The sequence below is a fragment of the Notamacropus eugenii genome, chromosome 6 (genome assembly GCF_028372415.1).
Source record: "Notamacropus eugenii isolate mMacEug1 chromosome 6, mMacEug1.pri_v2, whole genome shotgun sequence".
NCBI lineage: Eukaryota > Metazoa > Chordata > Mammalia > Diprotodontia > Macropodidae > Notamacropus > Notamacropus eugenii.
The window spans coordinates 257,094,300-257,112,293 of record NC_092877.1 but is presented as its reverse complement, the minus strand read 5'-3'; the positions used below and the strand labels follow the sequence as shown (position 1 = coordinate 257,112,293).

The following is a 17,994-nucleotide window of genomic DNA, read 5'->3' as shown; positions in this document are numbered from 1 at the left end:
TTCTCATTGCAGAATGAAAAAAAAAGATTGAAATTTAATTTAGAACCTAATACTACTTAGTAGTTATTTTATGGATCATATGTCTCAGAAAACTGTGGTATATTAGGCTAACCTAGAGTTGAAATGAAAAAAATGTATAAAACAGGAACTCTTTCATTAGCGTACTTGTAGATATAGGAAAGACCTTTTATTTCCATAATTTTCTAAAAATGTTTTTGTTGAAGACTTCAAAAAAAAATTCATTGTCTCATCCTACTTGCAACAAGTAAGTATAGCCAAGCAAAATGAAACACATTTGATGCAGCTAAATGTGCACACTTCATTCTGTACTGCTAGTTCTACCACCTCCCTGCTGAGAGATGGAAAGTGTGTTTCACCATCTTTTTCCAGAACTTCATGTCACTACAGAGTTTTGAATTTTCAGTGTTGTTTACTTTTACATTATTTTAGTCATCCTGAAAATAGTTCTACTTGTTTTTTTCTGCATCCTTTTCTTTACGTAAGTACAAGCAGCATGCCTTGGGGAAATATTCCATTCACAGAAAACTTGGAGATGGAAAAGAGGGCTTTTTGTAGAAGTATTTAAATGAGGGAGAATGATTTAAAGACAATAATAGCATTTTTTTAATGCTTTACAGTTGCAATATGTTTTCATGTGCATTCTCATTTGATTCTGACAATAATCCCATCAAGTACTTGCAGATTGCATGCCCATTTTACACATGGATAAACTGAGAATCATTGAAGTTGAATGACCCATTGAAGTACACTTAACTAGTAAGTATTGAAAGGTAGACCTGACTCCAGTTTTCTGACTCCAACTCCAGGGTTCCTTTCACCACACTTAACACCCTTGAAAATGATGTGTAATGAAAGGAGATCTACCTTTCCCTGAGGCTCCTAACACCAAACATGTTTCAAACCTTGAACTGAATGGTTACTTTGCTGTGTATAATATACACAACTTTTCTGTGTCTAGGAAACCATCTATATGTGTATCTGTTGAAGTCACTGAAGATCATGAAAAATTAGGACAGTAACTCCTAAAGGAAAAATTCAACTAAAAAGTCATCTAGTATAATTTTAAAGTTTCCATTTAGACTAAAATAAGTACATGGGATTTTATCCTGATACGTTCAGGCAGAGGAATACTGACTTTGTGAATATGAGTATGTGTATACCCATTAATGGTATTCTAGATACAAAGTTGTAATTCATAGACACAATGCATAAGTCTAATCTTTTACTAATGGATAAGTCTAGTATATTAATTGTAAATGCAGAATTCAATATTAATATTAAGTTTTGTTAATTTTGTACTTTCTGTTTCTTTGGACTGTTTTGTTTTCTGAATTCTCAGAAAAATATGAGATAAGGGATAGGGACAGATGTTAAAGATGTTGGTTCTTAATATGGTTACCAAAGTCATAGGCAAGACTGACATCACTTTCTAGAAATATGAGTATAGATCTATGCATTGGGTATATGTGTGTAAAACTGCATATATGAGAATTTTGTTGAGGTTAAAAGAGATTCTTTGGACTTTGAAAATCCAGTTAGAGATTTAAGGGGAAAATGGGAAAAATAAGAAAGATACAGATACATAAAAAGGGACATAACAAAACAAGAATGATACATTTAAAATTAAAGTAAGAACAATCCACTTTTTTTTAAAGAATACAAGGCACTGTCAATATCTTTTTTTTCAGTTTTTTTTTTTTGGAAGGGATTAAGGGAACTAGGAATCTTATCTAAAAATTTCTCCAATGCGTACCCTAATATGATCATATCATTTTTCCTTTTTGATTTTTAAAAGTGGGATCCCCTAGAAATATGTAGAGATTAGTGCTGTAGTATATCAGTGATCGATTTTATAGTCTTTTGTTTATTGTATTATGCATGACAGCCTCAACTTGTTTGAAACTGAGATTTCAAATCCAAATGTATTTCTCTGTTTCATATATGTTCCATTTGTATTAATTCTAGTCTTTTAGAAATCTTGCCTAAAACTGAGTATTGCCCCCTACCTTGTTACCTCTTCCATTTTATGTAATTACCTCATTTCTTATTATATGACATGTTTTAAAATTAAGAATATCTGTGTAGTATTTCAGTGTCTATGCAACAGTGATTGAATTTTTGCCTTGGAAAGAGTATAGTTTTGGTGGTAATTATTGCTTTCATATGACTCTGCTGGCAAATGGGAAAGAAAATAATGATTAAGAATTTGAGTTAAAATACTAGCTATCATGGTGCAACTGTGCAAATATATTATTGAAGACTAGTAATAATTTAAATGAAGTGTGCTTATAATTGTTTATCTCCAAATGTTTCTGACAAAATTAAATGAGAAATTCTAAGTTCTGCAAGCTGCTTATCATTTTGATTGATTGAAAAAGTTGATGGACAGACTTAATGTTATGATGCATATTGGCACATACGTATATATTCTGTTGTAGTAACTCCTTAGCACTCTTTTATCTTTTGCTTTGCACATTGTTAAGGGGTCCCTTGAACTTGTCTTCTGGAGTTGCCATATTTTCCAGACATGTTGGACCTGAAGTATGCAGGAGGCCCTGAATGTGTCAAGGATGAAACCTCTCCTTAGCTGATGTACTTTGTTGTCTGCACCCCACAGCAGACACTGCCTGCCACTCAACCATAGAAACAGCTGCAAAGCAGCGCTCTTAACCACATTATCCCACATGTATAGGTATTTTGCTTTTCATATTATTTGTTAACCTTGTGTTTAGTGGATGACAGAAAAAGAGGTTACTGATATTAGACTGCTGGATGTACTTTCTCTAGATTCCATATGCTTTTCTTACAAATAAGTTTGTTTTGTTTTGCTTAAACTAAACTTGATTTGAGCACAGTTGTCTTCAGAGTTTCCTTAGACTACATGTGCTGACATATTTTTTTGTAGCCTAAAAGAGAATGTGTAAATTTCCAAGGCATTTGGCATTTCAAGGAAAATTAGATTATATTGTTGGTGAATAATCAACAGTGAGGTGTTTTGAAATTTGTCATTTTAGGGCATAAACCACTTCTTTGGTCTTCAGCTTTACCTAAAAGTTGACACCTTTCTTAGAAACCAAATGGCAAAGCCTATATGAGAATTCTGAAATTCACTTTTTTATTGTCAAGATATTGAGCCCTCCTGCATCCTAATGGATTGAAAACATTTTTTTCCTAATGAAAATGGCCTGTTAAAACTGGTTTTATTCATGATTCTGTGTTCTGTAATTTAAGAAATAATTGTTAAAAAACCAACCAAACAAAAACATTGGTGCATGGAGCAATATCTGCCTTTAGTTATTGAATAAAATTGTAAAAAATATGCAGTTTATGTCTGTAAACCTAGGCAAGGTCTAAAGAGTCTAAGAGAGATTAGGTAATGAATAGGTAAGAATTTGAATAAAAGTAGGAAATTTGACCTATATAGCATTGTTACTGTATTTTAAAATGATTGACGCACCTTGGAACCAATGGTTTTATTATTATAATGGAAATAGAATGTATTAGAAGGGCTGTTGAAAATATTGGGTATTAACACTTAACTATTTTCATTAAATTATCATCTTGGGTTTCTAACTACATAAATTTCAGCTGATGGCATGAATATGAATTGTTGCCTTATATACAAATGCAGTGAAGTTGAATGAACATGTATTTATCTGTTTTGTACATTTTACAGCATATGTTTTCTCATGTTATTTTTGTGTGTGATTTACATATGTTGCTTTATTTTTCCTCTGATTCCCAAGTGAGTGTATAGTAGATTGATATTAATATAATTGTGGCAAATGAGTTCATTACTTAGTGGCTTTACATAGTCCATGAACATTTTGCCTACTTAATTGATGTGCCTAATTCATCATTTGTTTTATATAAGTGTTCCATATTTAAGCCAGTTAAACCTTTTACAGTATGCATTTGTTTTCATTCTCTATTTCCTAAATTGTCTATAAGGAATGTCAGGTACTTTTTGAGAAATGTTCTTTATAATACATTTCTGGTATTCAGTATTCAGAAAAGTATATTTTTCCCATTTCCAGTGTGAGAAAATTGCATTATTTCCAATGTTGCATAAAAGCTTTCTTAGCTAACTGCTTTGTTAGCATGCAGAATATGTACAATATCAAGTAGATTTTTTAAAAAATATATTTTTATGGAACGCATGTCTGAATGACTACAGACTTGTTTTGAATAGTTAACAATTACTGAGCTTTTATGTCTTAAACTATATTAAATATATTTACCAGTTTGAGCCATTTCATTGCTCACAAAGCATGTCAAATATGTCAATTATAGAATGAAATATATTTTAAATATAATCCAACTGTAAAATATCATCATACAATTGAACCATGTGATATATAGAAATGTCATATTGCCTGTAAGCATAAAGTGTTGGCATGTATTTTAATTATTAATAAAGTTATAAATATACCAAAACTGGATCTAATGCATTCTTCTAAAGGTAAACTTAAGATTTAATTATGATATCTATTTCATAATTTTTCTACATGTAAGTAGTTCCCTTGCTTTACTGAAATTTTGTGAATGTACTTATGCTTTTAGATTTTGGGGGACTTATATTAAAATATCTTGCATTAATTAGGTGATAAATATGTCTTCTATATTTATATGAAATGACAGATTATAACTAATATTTAACTTTAATGCATCCGTACTAGACAGAGCCATACTAACTCACCATTAATTTTCCGAGAACAGTGGTCAGAATAGAAAGGTTTAGCATGTTTAGAGAGCATACTTACTAGTAAATTGTAAAGTTCTTGGACTTAATCTGTAGCACTGGAGAAGTATCAAGTTGTAGTGGAAAAATCACTTGATTTAGAGTCAAATGACCTATTGTCAAACCTGAAGTCTGCTACTTATTACTTCTGTGACCTTTTGGCAAGCACTGTATCTCTCCAGGCATCAGTTTTTTCATATATAAAATGGCTTTGATCATTTAAGCACTAAAGTCTCTTCCTGCTTTGTATCATCGTATCAAAAACCATTAACAAAAAGGATTTCTTTTTGAGGCAGGGGGAAGAATGGGGAGAAGGAAGGACATACATATTTTGGCTCACCATATTATAGACATTCGTAGCACTCTAAGCTTTCAGACTATTGTAAGATAAGGGAATTTGAAGACCTTTCCAGCCCCTTACCAGGCCCATGTGACCTGCTTTGAGCTGTGGCCCAGCCCACAGCCTGAGTCACATGGGATGATGGCAGGACCAGCTTGCTGAATGGCTGGATCAGGAAGGGTGCAGCAGGAAGAGAGTGTGAGGTGGAACTGAGAGAGAGGGAGCAGGCAGAGCAGAGCAGCTAGTGTGAGTGAGAGAGGGAGTGATTTTGCCCCAGGGAGCTTGTTTGTATGGAGGTCTGACAGAGGGAAGGCTTGGGGATGCTTGTGCCCCTTGAATTGACAGCGTGTACGGGTTTCCTTGTTACCGTGATGGATTTGGTTTTCTGGTGTTTGAATAAATGTTTTGATTTCATTTTTGAGGAAGAGAGTTTATATTTTGAGAATTTACCCTGGAAATAAGCCTGCATATCCATAGTGGCTGCTGGAGTATTACATTGGCATTACAGCTACAAAATCTGCCTGATGGTCTGTAACAACTGCCTCAAGTCTGAACCCCTTTGGATGATGATAACTTAACTGAACTCCTTATTCAATTATTAACATATTCCCACCCTGTCATACCCTCCACATCACAGAGATTCTGAATCCTTACCTTCTGTTGTACTGTTCCCTCCCTTTTCCTCAGTTTAACATTATTTCCAAAGCCCTACTCTAAAGCTATTTACCCCTTTTCACTATGCTCTCTAGAATGCCTGCTCCATAGATTAAACAAAAAAAAAGTTAACACCAATAACTAATTTTCATTATAAGCTTTACCTGTTCTCCTTTCCATTTTCTTGCAGTCACTAAGACGTGGCTCCTCTTAATGATGTTGCTTTACTAACTGTTCTTTTTAGCACTGGTTTTATTTTTACTCATACCACTAACTTACTGGTCATAGTAGGGAGTTGGAAAACTTCTTGCTCCACATTGCCACTTCCAGAATCTTCTTCTCCCACCATGACCCAGGACTTGACAGCAGAGTGAAGATAGAACTGAAAAAGAAAAGAGTCAAGGATGACACCTAGGTGGCAAGTCTGATTTCCTGGGAAGATGGTTGTGCTCTTAACAGTAATAGGGAAGTTAGGAAGAGGGAAGGACTTGGAAGGAAGGGTGAGTTTAATCTTGGACATATTCAATTTAAGATGTTTGAAGGACATCCAGTTTCAGATGTTCAGTAGGCAGTTGTGGATGAGTCTGCAGGTTGGCAGAAAGGTTAGGGCTTGATAGATCTGTGAACTATCTGTACAGAGATGATAAATCAGTGAGACCTGATGAAATCACCAAGTGAAGTAGTATGGACAGAGAAGAAAAGAGGCCCCCAAAAGATACCCAAGCTTAGTGTTCATGACCTGAATTAAAATCTATGAAAGACTGAGAAGAAATGGTCAGATAGGTAGAAAGAGAACCGGGAGAGAGTGGTGTCGTGAAAACCTAGAGAAAAGACAGCATCAGGAAGAGGGTGAAAGACTGCAGAGAATGAGGATTGAGAAAAGACCATTAGGTTTGGTATTTAGGAAACCACTGATAACTTTGGAGAGAGCAGTTTCCATTGAATGATGAGGTCAGAAACCAGACTGTAGAAAGTTAAGAAAGAGTGAGAGTAAAGGAAATGGAGGCACCTATTATAGATGTCTTCTCAAGGAGTTTAACTACAAAAGGATGGGATGATAGCTAATGGTGATGGACAGATAAAGTGAAGCACCCTAAAGATGGATGGATGAAATGAGGGCTTGGTGAGGATAGGGGAAATATGGGTATGTTGTATGTTCTTAGGTAGGAAGGAAGAAAGGAAAAGACTAGATCTAAGTGAGAGGATAGAGATGATAAAGATCTAATCTGGAGAAGATGGAGGGTTGGAAGAAGGTTCCTTGTGCATGAAGAGGGTTTTTGCATTGGCAAGAAGGCCCAAATCTTCATATGAGGTTGTCAGAAAAGTTGCAGTGCAAAGAGGAATAATGAATGGATTAGGGAGATATAAAAGGATTGCCTTGATGCAGGGAAGGCCCAAGTTAGGCAGCTTTATTTTGTAGTGGACCCAGTCAGCATGATTTTATGATTTTCTGCAACTTTGTTTAGCAAGCAGGCACAAAGGTAGGGAGAGTAGAAGCAATCCAAGGGTGAAGCTTGGGAGGGCAAGATTGCAATAGCATGAAGAGCCAAGAGTCACAAGAAGACAGTATAGAATTGAACTGGTGCACCAAGGTGTCACAGTGAGGAGAAGGAGAGAGAAGACAGTCTAAGAGGGGAATGGGTTGGGAAAGAACTGTGTGTGGGGGGAATTGGAGGCTGTGGTGAGGAGGAAGAACATGGCTTTGGGTTACCCTTGAGACGGAGTTTGGCATATATACATTTGTTCTTTTGCTTAAGAACTGCTGACAGTTTATTCATTGTGATTGATCATATATAACAGTATAGTGGAGATACTTTCAATGTATATTATCATTGCTATTATTATTTCCTGAGGATGTCCTTAAAGTGCTGGAATCTAATTCTATTTCCATTTTAAATGTATGAAGTTTTATTGCTTGCAAAGCAGGTTATTATTCTAATCCACAAAAACTGGCAGTAGGCCATAGTTTGTTAACCACTGTTTTAATCCAATGGTAACCTTGTAATATCAAAGGAATGTGATGAAGTTTCCTGGTAAGTGGTGAATATCTGACAGGGAGATGTAAATGAGATTTACATAGGATGGGTAGGCAGGGATAAGTTTCTATCCACATCACTAGAGGGAAGATTGATCTCAGATTTACCAGAGAGTTATAGTCCAAATATCTAAGTAGATTAAATAGTGGAATAAGTAAATTACACTCTTTTTCTGTCTAAATAGGTCTTGGTACATTGTGTTTTAAGATACGTGAGACATGCTAGTAAAGGCGGTTATTATGATAGCTTCTTTATAGAGCACAATGCATTCCCATATTCATTTAGCTCTAAAATGAAACTATATTTAATTTTAAAATGTAAAAAATAAAAATTTATTGATGCCTTTTGTTTTTGAATTGTCTTTCTTTCCAAATATGTTTCTCTGTACCTTTCCCTGGTTAGTATTCTCTTGTATCCAAGATTAAAAAAAACAAAACAAAACGCCATACGTTAACTTTAAAACTTGATGACAGAAGTTTGAAGTCTCATATCCAGCACGGAATGACTCTCGTGCTTGTCACTGTGCTTGAAAGTCATATCATTAGTTACTTAAACATTGTGTGTGCCTAAAAGATAGAATAATCTAAGGCCTGTCACCTTATACGAGTATTTACATATTTGATCATTATAATGAACTGCAATCCTTGATATAAGGGAATTTAGGGGAAAATTTTCCTTTTTATAATACTAAATATAGTCAGATTGTGATGTTTTAGGTGAAACAGTAGTAATCAAAAGATACAGCTACATAGTTACCAATATAAACTAAGAAATGTCAGGCCAAGTTCTGCTTTGACTTAGTCAAACCAAGACACAAGTAACTTAAGTTGGAGGAAAATCCCAGTGATTATGAACCATAGGGCTGTTCTGAGCATATAAAAGGCATGGTCCTTACAAGAGCCTGAGAGGAAGAAGAAATGAATGGAATGAGATTGTCAGGAGGACTGTGAAGTGTAGGGGTATTGAATGAAGGGACTGAAGCTTACATATACACAATGGAAGCTGTTTTTGAGGAAGTGTCTATAGAAAGAGCTGGGGAAGGAGAGCTGGCCAGATTCTCAGAAATTTGAGCACTCTGCTTTACAGCCTTCTCCTGGAGGAGTGTCTGCTTGCTTTATATCCACTAGAGAGCTAGATATACCCTCAGTCTTGTATGTCATCGTGAACAAAAATCTTTAAAAAAGTCCATCCCTTGTGCAGACTGTTGCTAACGTTGTCCAGCTATTGCCCACCATGTGTTGGTATTTATTCCAAAAAGAAAGGTGTCATTCTATGGTAAAAACAAAAAACAACAACAAAAATTCTGCAGCTAGTTCCTTCATTTCTTTGTTTTAGCTTGCTCCTCCTCAGGCCTGGTATTCTCTAGCATTTGCCTATCTGTACAAAGGGGGTATGTGGGCTGACTTGTTTAATTGTGCAGCCAAGTTTTACTTCTTTTGATTCCTGTGAAAAAGAAAAAAAAATGATTAGAGGTGTTTACATAAGGGTAAATAATAACTGAATACTTACTGAGTAGCTAGATGAGTATCTGAGAGGTAATGGTTTATGTAAGCTTTGGATTCCGCTTGATGATTGTGCCACCCAGAAGGCTCAATAAAACCCTCACCGTTGTTCTACTTAGAATTGGCCTTCCTGAATTCAGCTATATAAACTTTTAATGAGTGACCTATTTGTGAAACTCCTTTCCGGGTTGGCAAATACAAGTTGATAGGGAACTTCTAATGCCTTTTTCCTTGTAACCTCCCTTCCCTTGTATTTCCCCTCAGCCTGGAACCTGACCAAAGCAGAAAGAACACAAAGTAAACGGCGCTGACAACAGCTGTCCACAGCATTTCCGCACCGTGATTTCAGAGTGAAATAAATTAAACACATTGATCCTGTTGTTTCATGGTGTCTGCTTAAACCTACTGGGAGTTTTTAGGCATAAAGCAAATAGTTCTTGTTGAAGGTTGGGGCCTACCTAATTGTTGAAATAATGATAAAGTGGCATTCGTGGAGAATGTTTTGTTTGCTTTCAATGGGACTTATTTGGATCCTTTTTTTTAAAAATGGTATAAAGATTCTTGAAACAAAAGGAGGAAAGGATTTGAGGTTGTTATATCTTTTTTTAAACAAGCAAGTAGAGTGCATTAATGACTGTTAGCCATCAGATTTTAAAGACAGATGCACAAATAGAAGAAATATTTCACTTATTCATACAAAGCACTAAGAGCCCAGTTAAATACAGAGGTTATTAAGAGGCACTTAATTTTTAATGTTATTTCCTTCTTAATTCTCCTTTTGCACATTTTCCTTGGGAATTCACATACAAGATATAAATGAATTATAAGACCAAATTGGATGACTGAATGGAAACTTAAGAACTGAACATGAGAGATCTTACTTATTTAAAAAATTAATTTATAATAAAAAAACTAATGTCCTACATTAATGCCTCACTGTAATGTGGAGGTAGTTATGGATTCTTGAAGTATTCTCTTGATAATAGACCACGAACTTGTCAAGGCCCCACCAGGCTAGAAAGGTTTTAAGTATACAGGTAGGTAGATGAATTGGTGGATAAGGCACCTGGGCCTGGAGTCAGGAAGACTTGAGTTCAAATGCAGCCTCAGACACTTACTAGCTGTGTGACCCTAGGCACTTAAAACTGTCTCAGTTTCCTTATATGTAAAATGAACTGGAGAAGGAAATGGCAGACTACTCCACTATCTCTGCTAAGGAAACCCCAAATGGGAACATGACTGAAAACAACTGAACAACAGCCTAGCAATACTGATGATGGACTCTGCCTGCTCTCTCAGGACTCAACTAAGTTCAGACAAGCTTCTAAACTGAAAATTGGCCACCTTGTGATTCTTTTGTCTACAGCAAATCGTGAAGATTGTTTGCTGAGATGTGGAGGGTTTCTGATCTATGGTGGTAGTGGCAGCACCCACATTGATCAGATCCCAGATACTAGAAATGAATTGGTAGGTCATGAGTCAATATAGATCTGATTTGTTTCTAACTTTGTTCAAAGATTGCCTGCTTTATTTTGTTTTACATACGCCAATCTAAAAGAGAAATGCTTACAATCAAAACTGTTTTCAAACAGACACAAATACTGATGATGACAATAGCTGACATTTTTATAATGCTTTATTTTAAAGTGACCTTCACAACAGCTCTGTGAAAGGGTTACTATGAGGGGTATGATTCTCATTTTACAGATGAGGAAACTGAAGCTCAGCACAGTTAAGCACCTTGTATATGATCACACAGAGAGTAAGTATCAGAGGCAGGATTTCAGTCCTGCTTCTCCGGACTCCAAATCCAGGAAATAATGCAAAGAATAAAACTGTAGCTCAAGCACTTAATCATAGAGTTCTACCCTGCAGGAGTGCGGGAAAATCAGTCTTTCTCTGGGTGTATTTTAAAGAATAAAGATAAAATATTCTTCAGTTATTTGCCTACCTATTCCAAAAATTAGAAAATTTCGTAATTCCCTCTTTGTAAAAATGTAATTTCTATTTTACAGGCTCTTGCTGGAGGGGCCTCTGCTTGCTTGATAGATATATATAGATAGATAGATAAGACAGACAGACAGACCAACCAAGAGTCCTACATGTCATTGTGAACAAAAAAATTACACAAAAAAATTTTGTGTAAATTGTGGGTGACCTTGTGTAACTATTACTTACTATGAGTTGGTGACTTTTCAAATAGGAAAGACCTCATTCTTCCAGTAAAAACAAAATACAAACTAACGTAGTTCCTTTTTTCTTTGTGAAATGTTGCTGTAGTGTCTGCTAATGTTATGTTTACATTTTTGCACCAATATTCACTAGGGATACTGGCCTATAATTGTCTTGTTTTGTTTTGACTTTCCCTGAATTAGGTAGCAGGATCATTTTTTTTTTATCATAGAATAGATTTGGTGGGATTCCTTTTCTTATTTTTGCAAACTATGCAACAGCGGCAATTCTTGAAATTTTTGAAAGAATTTTCTCATAAATCCATCTGATTCTGAAATTTTCTATTTGAGAGTTAACTTATGATTTACTCAATTTCTTTTTCTGAGATTAGGTTGTTTAAATTATCTGTTTCTTATTCTCTTAATCTGGGTATCATATTTTTGTAAATATTTATCCATTCTTTTATTGACATGTAGCTGAGCAAAATAGTTTCAAATAATCTCCGTATTTTGTCTTCATTTGTTGTGAGTTATTATTTTTCAGTTTTGATATCGGCAGTTTAGTTTTCCTTTTTTTAAAGAAAGTGATTGTTTTAAATTCATCCATTTTACTGTTTTTAATTTTTAAAAAAAGTTCTTGGTTTTATTCAGTGTTTTTTTGTTTTTGCTTTCAATTTTGTTAATTTCTTTGTTTTTCATTTTTTTTTTAAGTTTGATGTTTAATTGGGATTTTAAAATGTGTTGGTTTTCTAGTCTTTTTTAGTTGCATGCTCAATTTTAAAAATATGTTCTTTCTTTTGTTGATGAAAGTGTTTCATTCAATATTCTTTCAATCAGTATTTCAATATTTTCCTTTAAGGATTGCTTTGACTGCATCCCTAAAACGTGGTATGTTGTCTCACTGTGTGAGACATTTTTTTTGATGCAATTTTTGATGCAATTACCTATCATTTCTTTGATTTGTTCTTTGACCTATCGAGTTCTTAGAATTATTTAGTCTCTAGGTAATTTTTAATCCTTTCTTCATTGTCCTTTTATAGAATTCATTTTTTGTTGTTGAATTTAGTCATTAAATCATGTGTTTAATATTACTGTTTTCTGCATTTGTAATGTTCTTATTCCTTAATCTGTCATCAGTTTTTGTAAAAGTGCTATACACTGTAGAAAAATACTTATACTTTTTCTATTCCCATTCAGTATACACCAATAATTTAATACAAATAGCTTTTATAAAATCCTTGTCAGGCCCTTAATTTCTTGTTTTCCTTTTGTGGGAGCCAGGGGAAAGACTGAAATATTTCTAGCTATGAAAGGGGCATTGATATATCCCAATATCATAATTTACTATTTCACCCAGCTATTAATTTATTTTTTTCCTTTTAAGTACTTAGATGCTATGCCAGTTAGTACATAGATGTTAAGTACTGAAATTAATTCATGTTGTCTTTCAATAAAAGGTATTTTCTCTGTTTATCTTTTGTTAGGTTTATTTTTGCTTTTGCTTTGTCTGAGATTATGTTTGCTACTCCACTATGCCTTTTTAAAGTTCAGCTGAGGCTTAATAAATTTTAATAATTTCTTCAATTAATGAAAGTCCACTTTCTGTCCCTTCACCCTCTCCATTAAAAAAAAGAATGAAGAACAGAAACCTTGTATGAAATATGTATAGTCAAGCAAAACAAATTCCCATCATTATAAATTTTCCTTTAGCCCTGTATTTTAATTTTGTGTGAGTCATTATATTTCAAATGTATTTATTAATGAACAACATGTTATTGGATTCTTTCTAATCTGTTTTGCTAATCTTTTCCATTTTATGGGTGAGTCCATCCAATTCACAATTATCATTCTTAATTTAGTATTTCCCTTCATCTTATTCACATATTTCCCCCTCCGTTTGCACTCTGACCCCTCCTTATCACAGATTTTATTATATTTTAAAATGAATTTTTGTAGCTGTCTTTATTTTCACCTCACTAAAACTTCTCTGTTTGTCTTTCTCTCTCTCTCACTCAGATAACAAATTGCATTCTGTAATGATTGAATTGATTCAAAGTTCCACCAACAATTTACTAGTATACCTATCTTCCCATAGTCTCTCCAGCATTGGCTTTTCCTCTATTTGTCATTTTAGGACTGTTTTGATTTTTTTATTATTATTATTATTAGTGATTTGAACGTTCTTTCATGATTTTTATATAGTTATGTAATTAGCACTTTTGGTTTTGAAAACTGTTCATATCTTTTGACCACTTATCAATGATTTTTGGTCTTACATATATATCTTAATTGTTTATTTATATTTGATACTGAACCCTTAGCAGAGAAATTTGATACAAAGTTCTTCCCTTCCCAGTTCTTTTGCTTCCCTTATTCTAGGCATATGAGTTATGTTGGCAATGAAGTTGCAAATTTCTATCTATGGTTTTATCTATTTTATCTTTTACTATTGCTTCTATGCTTGTCTTATTCTTTCTTTCCTTTAAAATCCTCTTCAGGTTGCCCTGACTTCCAAACTTAGGGTTTGTTTTACCTTGAATCTACTTTCTTCTCTGCCTCTCTCCTGTCTTCTTCAGTTAAACATATTCCCACACTAAACTCTTCATATTTTCACATATGCACATTGTCTACTTTCTACACTTCTTTTACCAGTTCAGATAAGAATGAAATATAAGTGATAACCACCATCCGCACCCCTTCCTTGTTTGTGTAGACTTCTTTTATATACTCTGATTATGCGTGGTGTTTCTCTATCCCCTTCCTCCATTTTCCCAAGTGTATCCCTACCTTTTCTTCCTTCTGTTAGTATGATTAAAAAAAAAAAAACATTAAAAAATTCGCTCCTAAACTTTCCATCTCATTTGACTCCTTCTGTGACAACTAATGACAGTAGAGGTCTGAAGAAATACCTTATCATTTCCCTTAGCCATTAGAATGTAAACACTTCATCCTTATAAAGTATCCTTTGTTCACTTGTATTTGTCTTTTTATATTTCTCTTGACTCCCATGTTTTATTTCAGAGTTTCCATTCAGCTCTATAATTTTTTTCATTAGGAATGCTTAGAAGTCCTCAATTTTATTCAATGACTATTTCTCCCCCTGTAAGATTATATACTCATTTTGCTGGATAAATTGTTGTTCTTTGTAGGCCTATGTTTTTTGCCTTTTGGAATATTCATGCTCTCCACTTCTTTATGGGAATAGCTGCTTAATCTTATGGGATCTTGTCTGTTGTTTCTCAGTACTTGAATTCTTAGTGCTAGCGGTATTTTTTCTTTGGGTAGGAAGCTCAGGATTTTGGCTGTGTTTTTCTTGAGAGTTTTCATTTTAGGGTTTGTTTCCTGAGGTGATTGGTGGATTTTTTTTTTCTGTTTTCATGTTGCCCTCTTCTCCTCAAGTAAAAATGGATAGATGCTTAGGGACTTCCTACCAGCTCCCTTGTCCCATCACCCATTCAGTGCCTCAAACCCTTGAGGGCAAGCTTTGATCTTTACCACTCTATTGAGAAAAGCAGGATTACTAAAAACCATCTTATTACACAATTCAGGAGCCTTTTTTTCTAGTACTCTGACTTTTCTATAACATTTGATACTGTTGATCATTCCCTCCTTAAAATCCTCTTCTACTGAGTTTCCATGATTCTGAATTTTTCTGGTATCTTTACTTCTTTAACTACTTTTCCGTCTCTTCTTCCCACTCACTGTTTAAGTGATTTCCCTGGGTTCTTTCTTTGATCTTTTTTTATACTTTTGATTGAAAGTATCACCCACTTCCATTGCTTCAGTTTTCTCCTCTGCATGTAACTCCCTAATACATATACCAATCCCACCCTCTCCTTTAAAATCCAGGGCCACATTTTCAGTTTTCTTTTGGACAATTCTACCTCAAAGTTAGTAGGCCTCAAACTGAGATCATCATTTTTATTCCCAAACTTGTCTTTCCCTCTAACTTTCCTATCCCCATTGACCATTCTCCTAGTCAACTCCAAATTAAAAATCTTGGAGTCATATTTAATTCTTACTTCTATCCCTGACAACCAAATCTTATGGATTGTACCTCCACAATATCTTTAGCAGCTGATTTATAACTTCCACTATTGACAACAATTTGGTTTAGTCCTTTATTTACTTTCAGTTACCATTTCTGTTCTTAGAAGCAAAAACTTAAAAAGGTAATTTAAATATGCCAGAGAACTTGATGTTAAAAATAACAACTACTACTATTACTCCACAGACTTTATGTAGCATAGAATAGTAGAAAGGGCGCTAGATTGGAAATCAAAGAAATGGATTTGAATCCCAGTTTTGCTATGCACTTACTAACTCTTTGATTTTGGGTAGATTTCTAGATCTCTTTGAAACTAAGTTGCATCCTCTGTAGAATGAATGTTTTAGCTTATGCTTACCGCCATGTCAAGTGTAAATCTATGAATTTAGATTGTAGCCTGCCTGCACACATTAACTATACTAAGGAGTTTTCTGGAAAGACCCACAGTGGCAAAAGTGGTCTGAAGTGCACTCAATGAGCTTAAAACAATAAGCAATACTTTGCCATTTTATGTTAAGCAGTTTATATTACCAGTCTTTCTTTACTTGTCTTGTTCCTTATTACAGAATTTAGTGAGGACTATTGAAAGAGAAAATACGGCTTGTAAATATAAATATAGACATGTGATTTCTCTATACCGTAAACATAGATATAAAAATAGGCACAGAAACAGATAAGAGATTTCATTACTAACTTCTAAGGTTTATGTGGAAGTAATATGTACTATCACGCTTTAGGACATACTAGCACTACATATCATGGATATAGACCCATATAGGTATAGATACAGGTAGATAGAGGTATAGATTACATGTATTATTGAAGTAACTAGTTGGCACAGGGCCTAGAGTCAGAGGTTATTGTTAATCTCTAATGTGCATGATCTCTTTCGGCCATATATGCGTATTCCAATAGTTCTCACTAACTTTTCCAATAAGGAACAAGGCAACTGATTTCTCAAGGTGTGCTGTCAGATATAGTACCATATATTATAGCTTTTGCCTTGGAGTTTGTTTGTCCTTTGTGTCAGTATTACAAAACCACCACAATAATTTGACTTAGCACCACGGTAGCATGTGGGCAGCATGATAATGAATATGTAGAAAATAAGTCCAGAGAGGAAATGAAACAAATAATAAGAGAAGCAGGGAGAAAAGAGGATGAATATATAAGCAAATGCATAATTTTGTATATGTGGTATCTGATTCAAACAGTAATAAACTGGTGTAAATAATTTGTCCTAATCATAGTTTAGAAATTTGATATCCAACAGCAATATACAGAGGATAATGTTTTATTTTATAACAATTCACAAAATAATCCATTCAACACCTTTAAAATAAGTTATACTGATGCCTTTTGTTTTTATACCAGGATCATTTTCCCTAATATTCTGCCCTCCCCATAAACCTTCCTTTGTAACAAAAATGACTAAACCAACTCAACCAATAAAGTCAGTGTACTTGATAGTATATATCACCTCCATTTCCATAGTTCCTGACTATTCTATTAAGAGAGTGGAAGTGTGAGCCTTCATCTGTTCTTTGATACTGAGATTGTATGTCAGGATGCTTCTTTGATCTGCTTTTCTAAAAGGAAAGGCAACTTTTGAGGGGGTTAACAATCACTTTAGTCAAGCACATATATCATTCACTTAGTTCAGGGGAAAAACTTCAGAGAAAATAAAGAGAAATACAGCTCAACAGACAGTGCTCCAGCTGTCTGACCATTACCTACATACATAGTTACCAGAGAGAGAAGCATCAACATCTGGGTTTTCAAAATCGGGGGTGCCCCTTAGAGGCTGCCCAGAGTCTCTTCTGGCCAAACAAACAAAGTAAAACCTTACCTCAGAGTATTTATACATTTTTCCGAGCCAGAGGGCATCACAACCCTGGAGAACCAGTGCCTCATTAACAAAAGATGTGGGACTTGGTACAAATCTTTCCTAATCAAACTCCCCTTAATGGGCAAGCCTATTAATGGGTGGGGAAGGTCTTCCCATTAAGAAGCAAAATTATATTAACAGTAAGCAAAAATTCATTATCAATACAGTCATCATAATCAGCTGGCTTTTAGTAGTGTTTACATTATTGTTGTAAGACAGACCCTTTGGTTTTTACTCTCTGAAGGCCAGCAGGCTACATCTCCCTTCAGGGATAAAACCCTGAGGACTTTGTAGATATTTCTTTTCTCTACTATCAGACATATCAACCTCCTACTAGCTGTTTCTTTGATTTGTTGGGGTCTGTAACTAGCACACCAGTTCTATTTAATTACTTAACATCATAATGGAATATTTACTTCAGAGATATAGCAGGAACAAACCAATACTTGCTGTAATAGCTAAGGTATTAGTAATCCCTACACAACTTCAATCTGGGAGGTATAGAGGGCACCAAATTTAACCAAGTTCCTAAATAGCAGTAGTGCCCACCAAGTTCATGTCCACAAATGACATTGCTGTACTATGAGTTCTAC

At 34.6% G+C, this 17,994-nt stretch overlaps 1 long non-coding RNA gene across 2 annotated transcripts in view; it reads right to left on the bottom strand.

Annotated features, from left to right (window-relative positions):
* The window catches only part of LOC140512812 (uncharacterized), a 73,634-nt gene that overhangs the window by 13,094 nt on the left and 42,546 nt on the right, over window positions 1-17,994 (bottom strand). For both annotated transcript variants that reach the window (XR_011969929.1, XR_011969928.1), the window contains exon 3: window positions 6,036-6,138. This is a non-coding gene — a long non-coding RNA (uncharacterized lncRNA). The remainder of the gene's footprint in view (window positions 1-6,035; window positions 6,139-17,994) is intronic.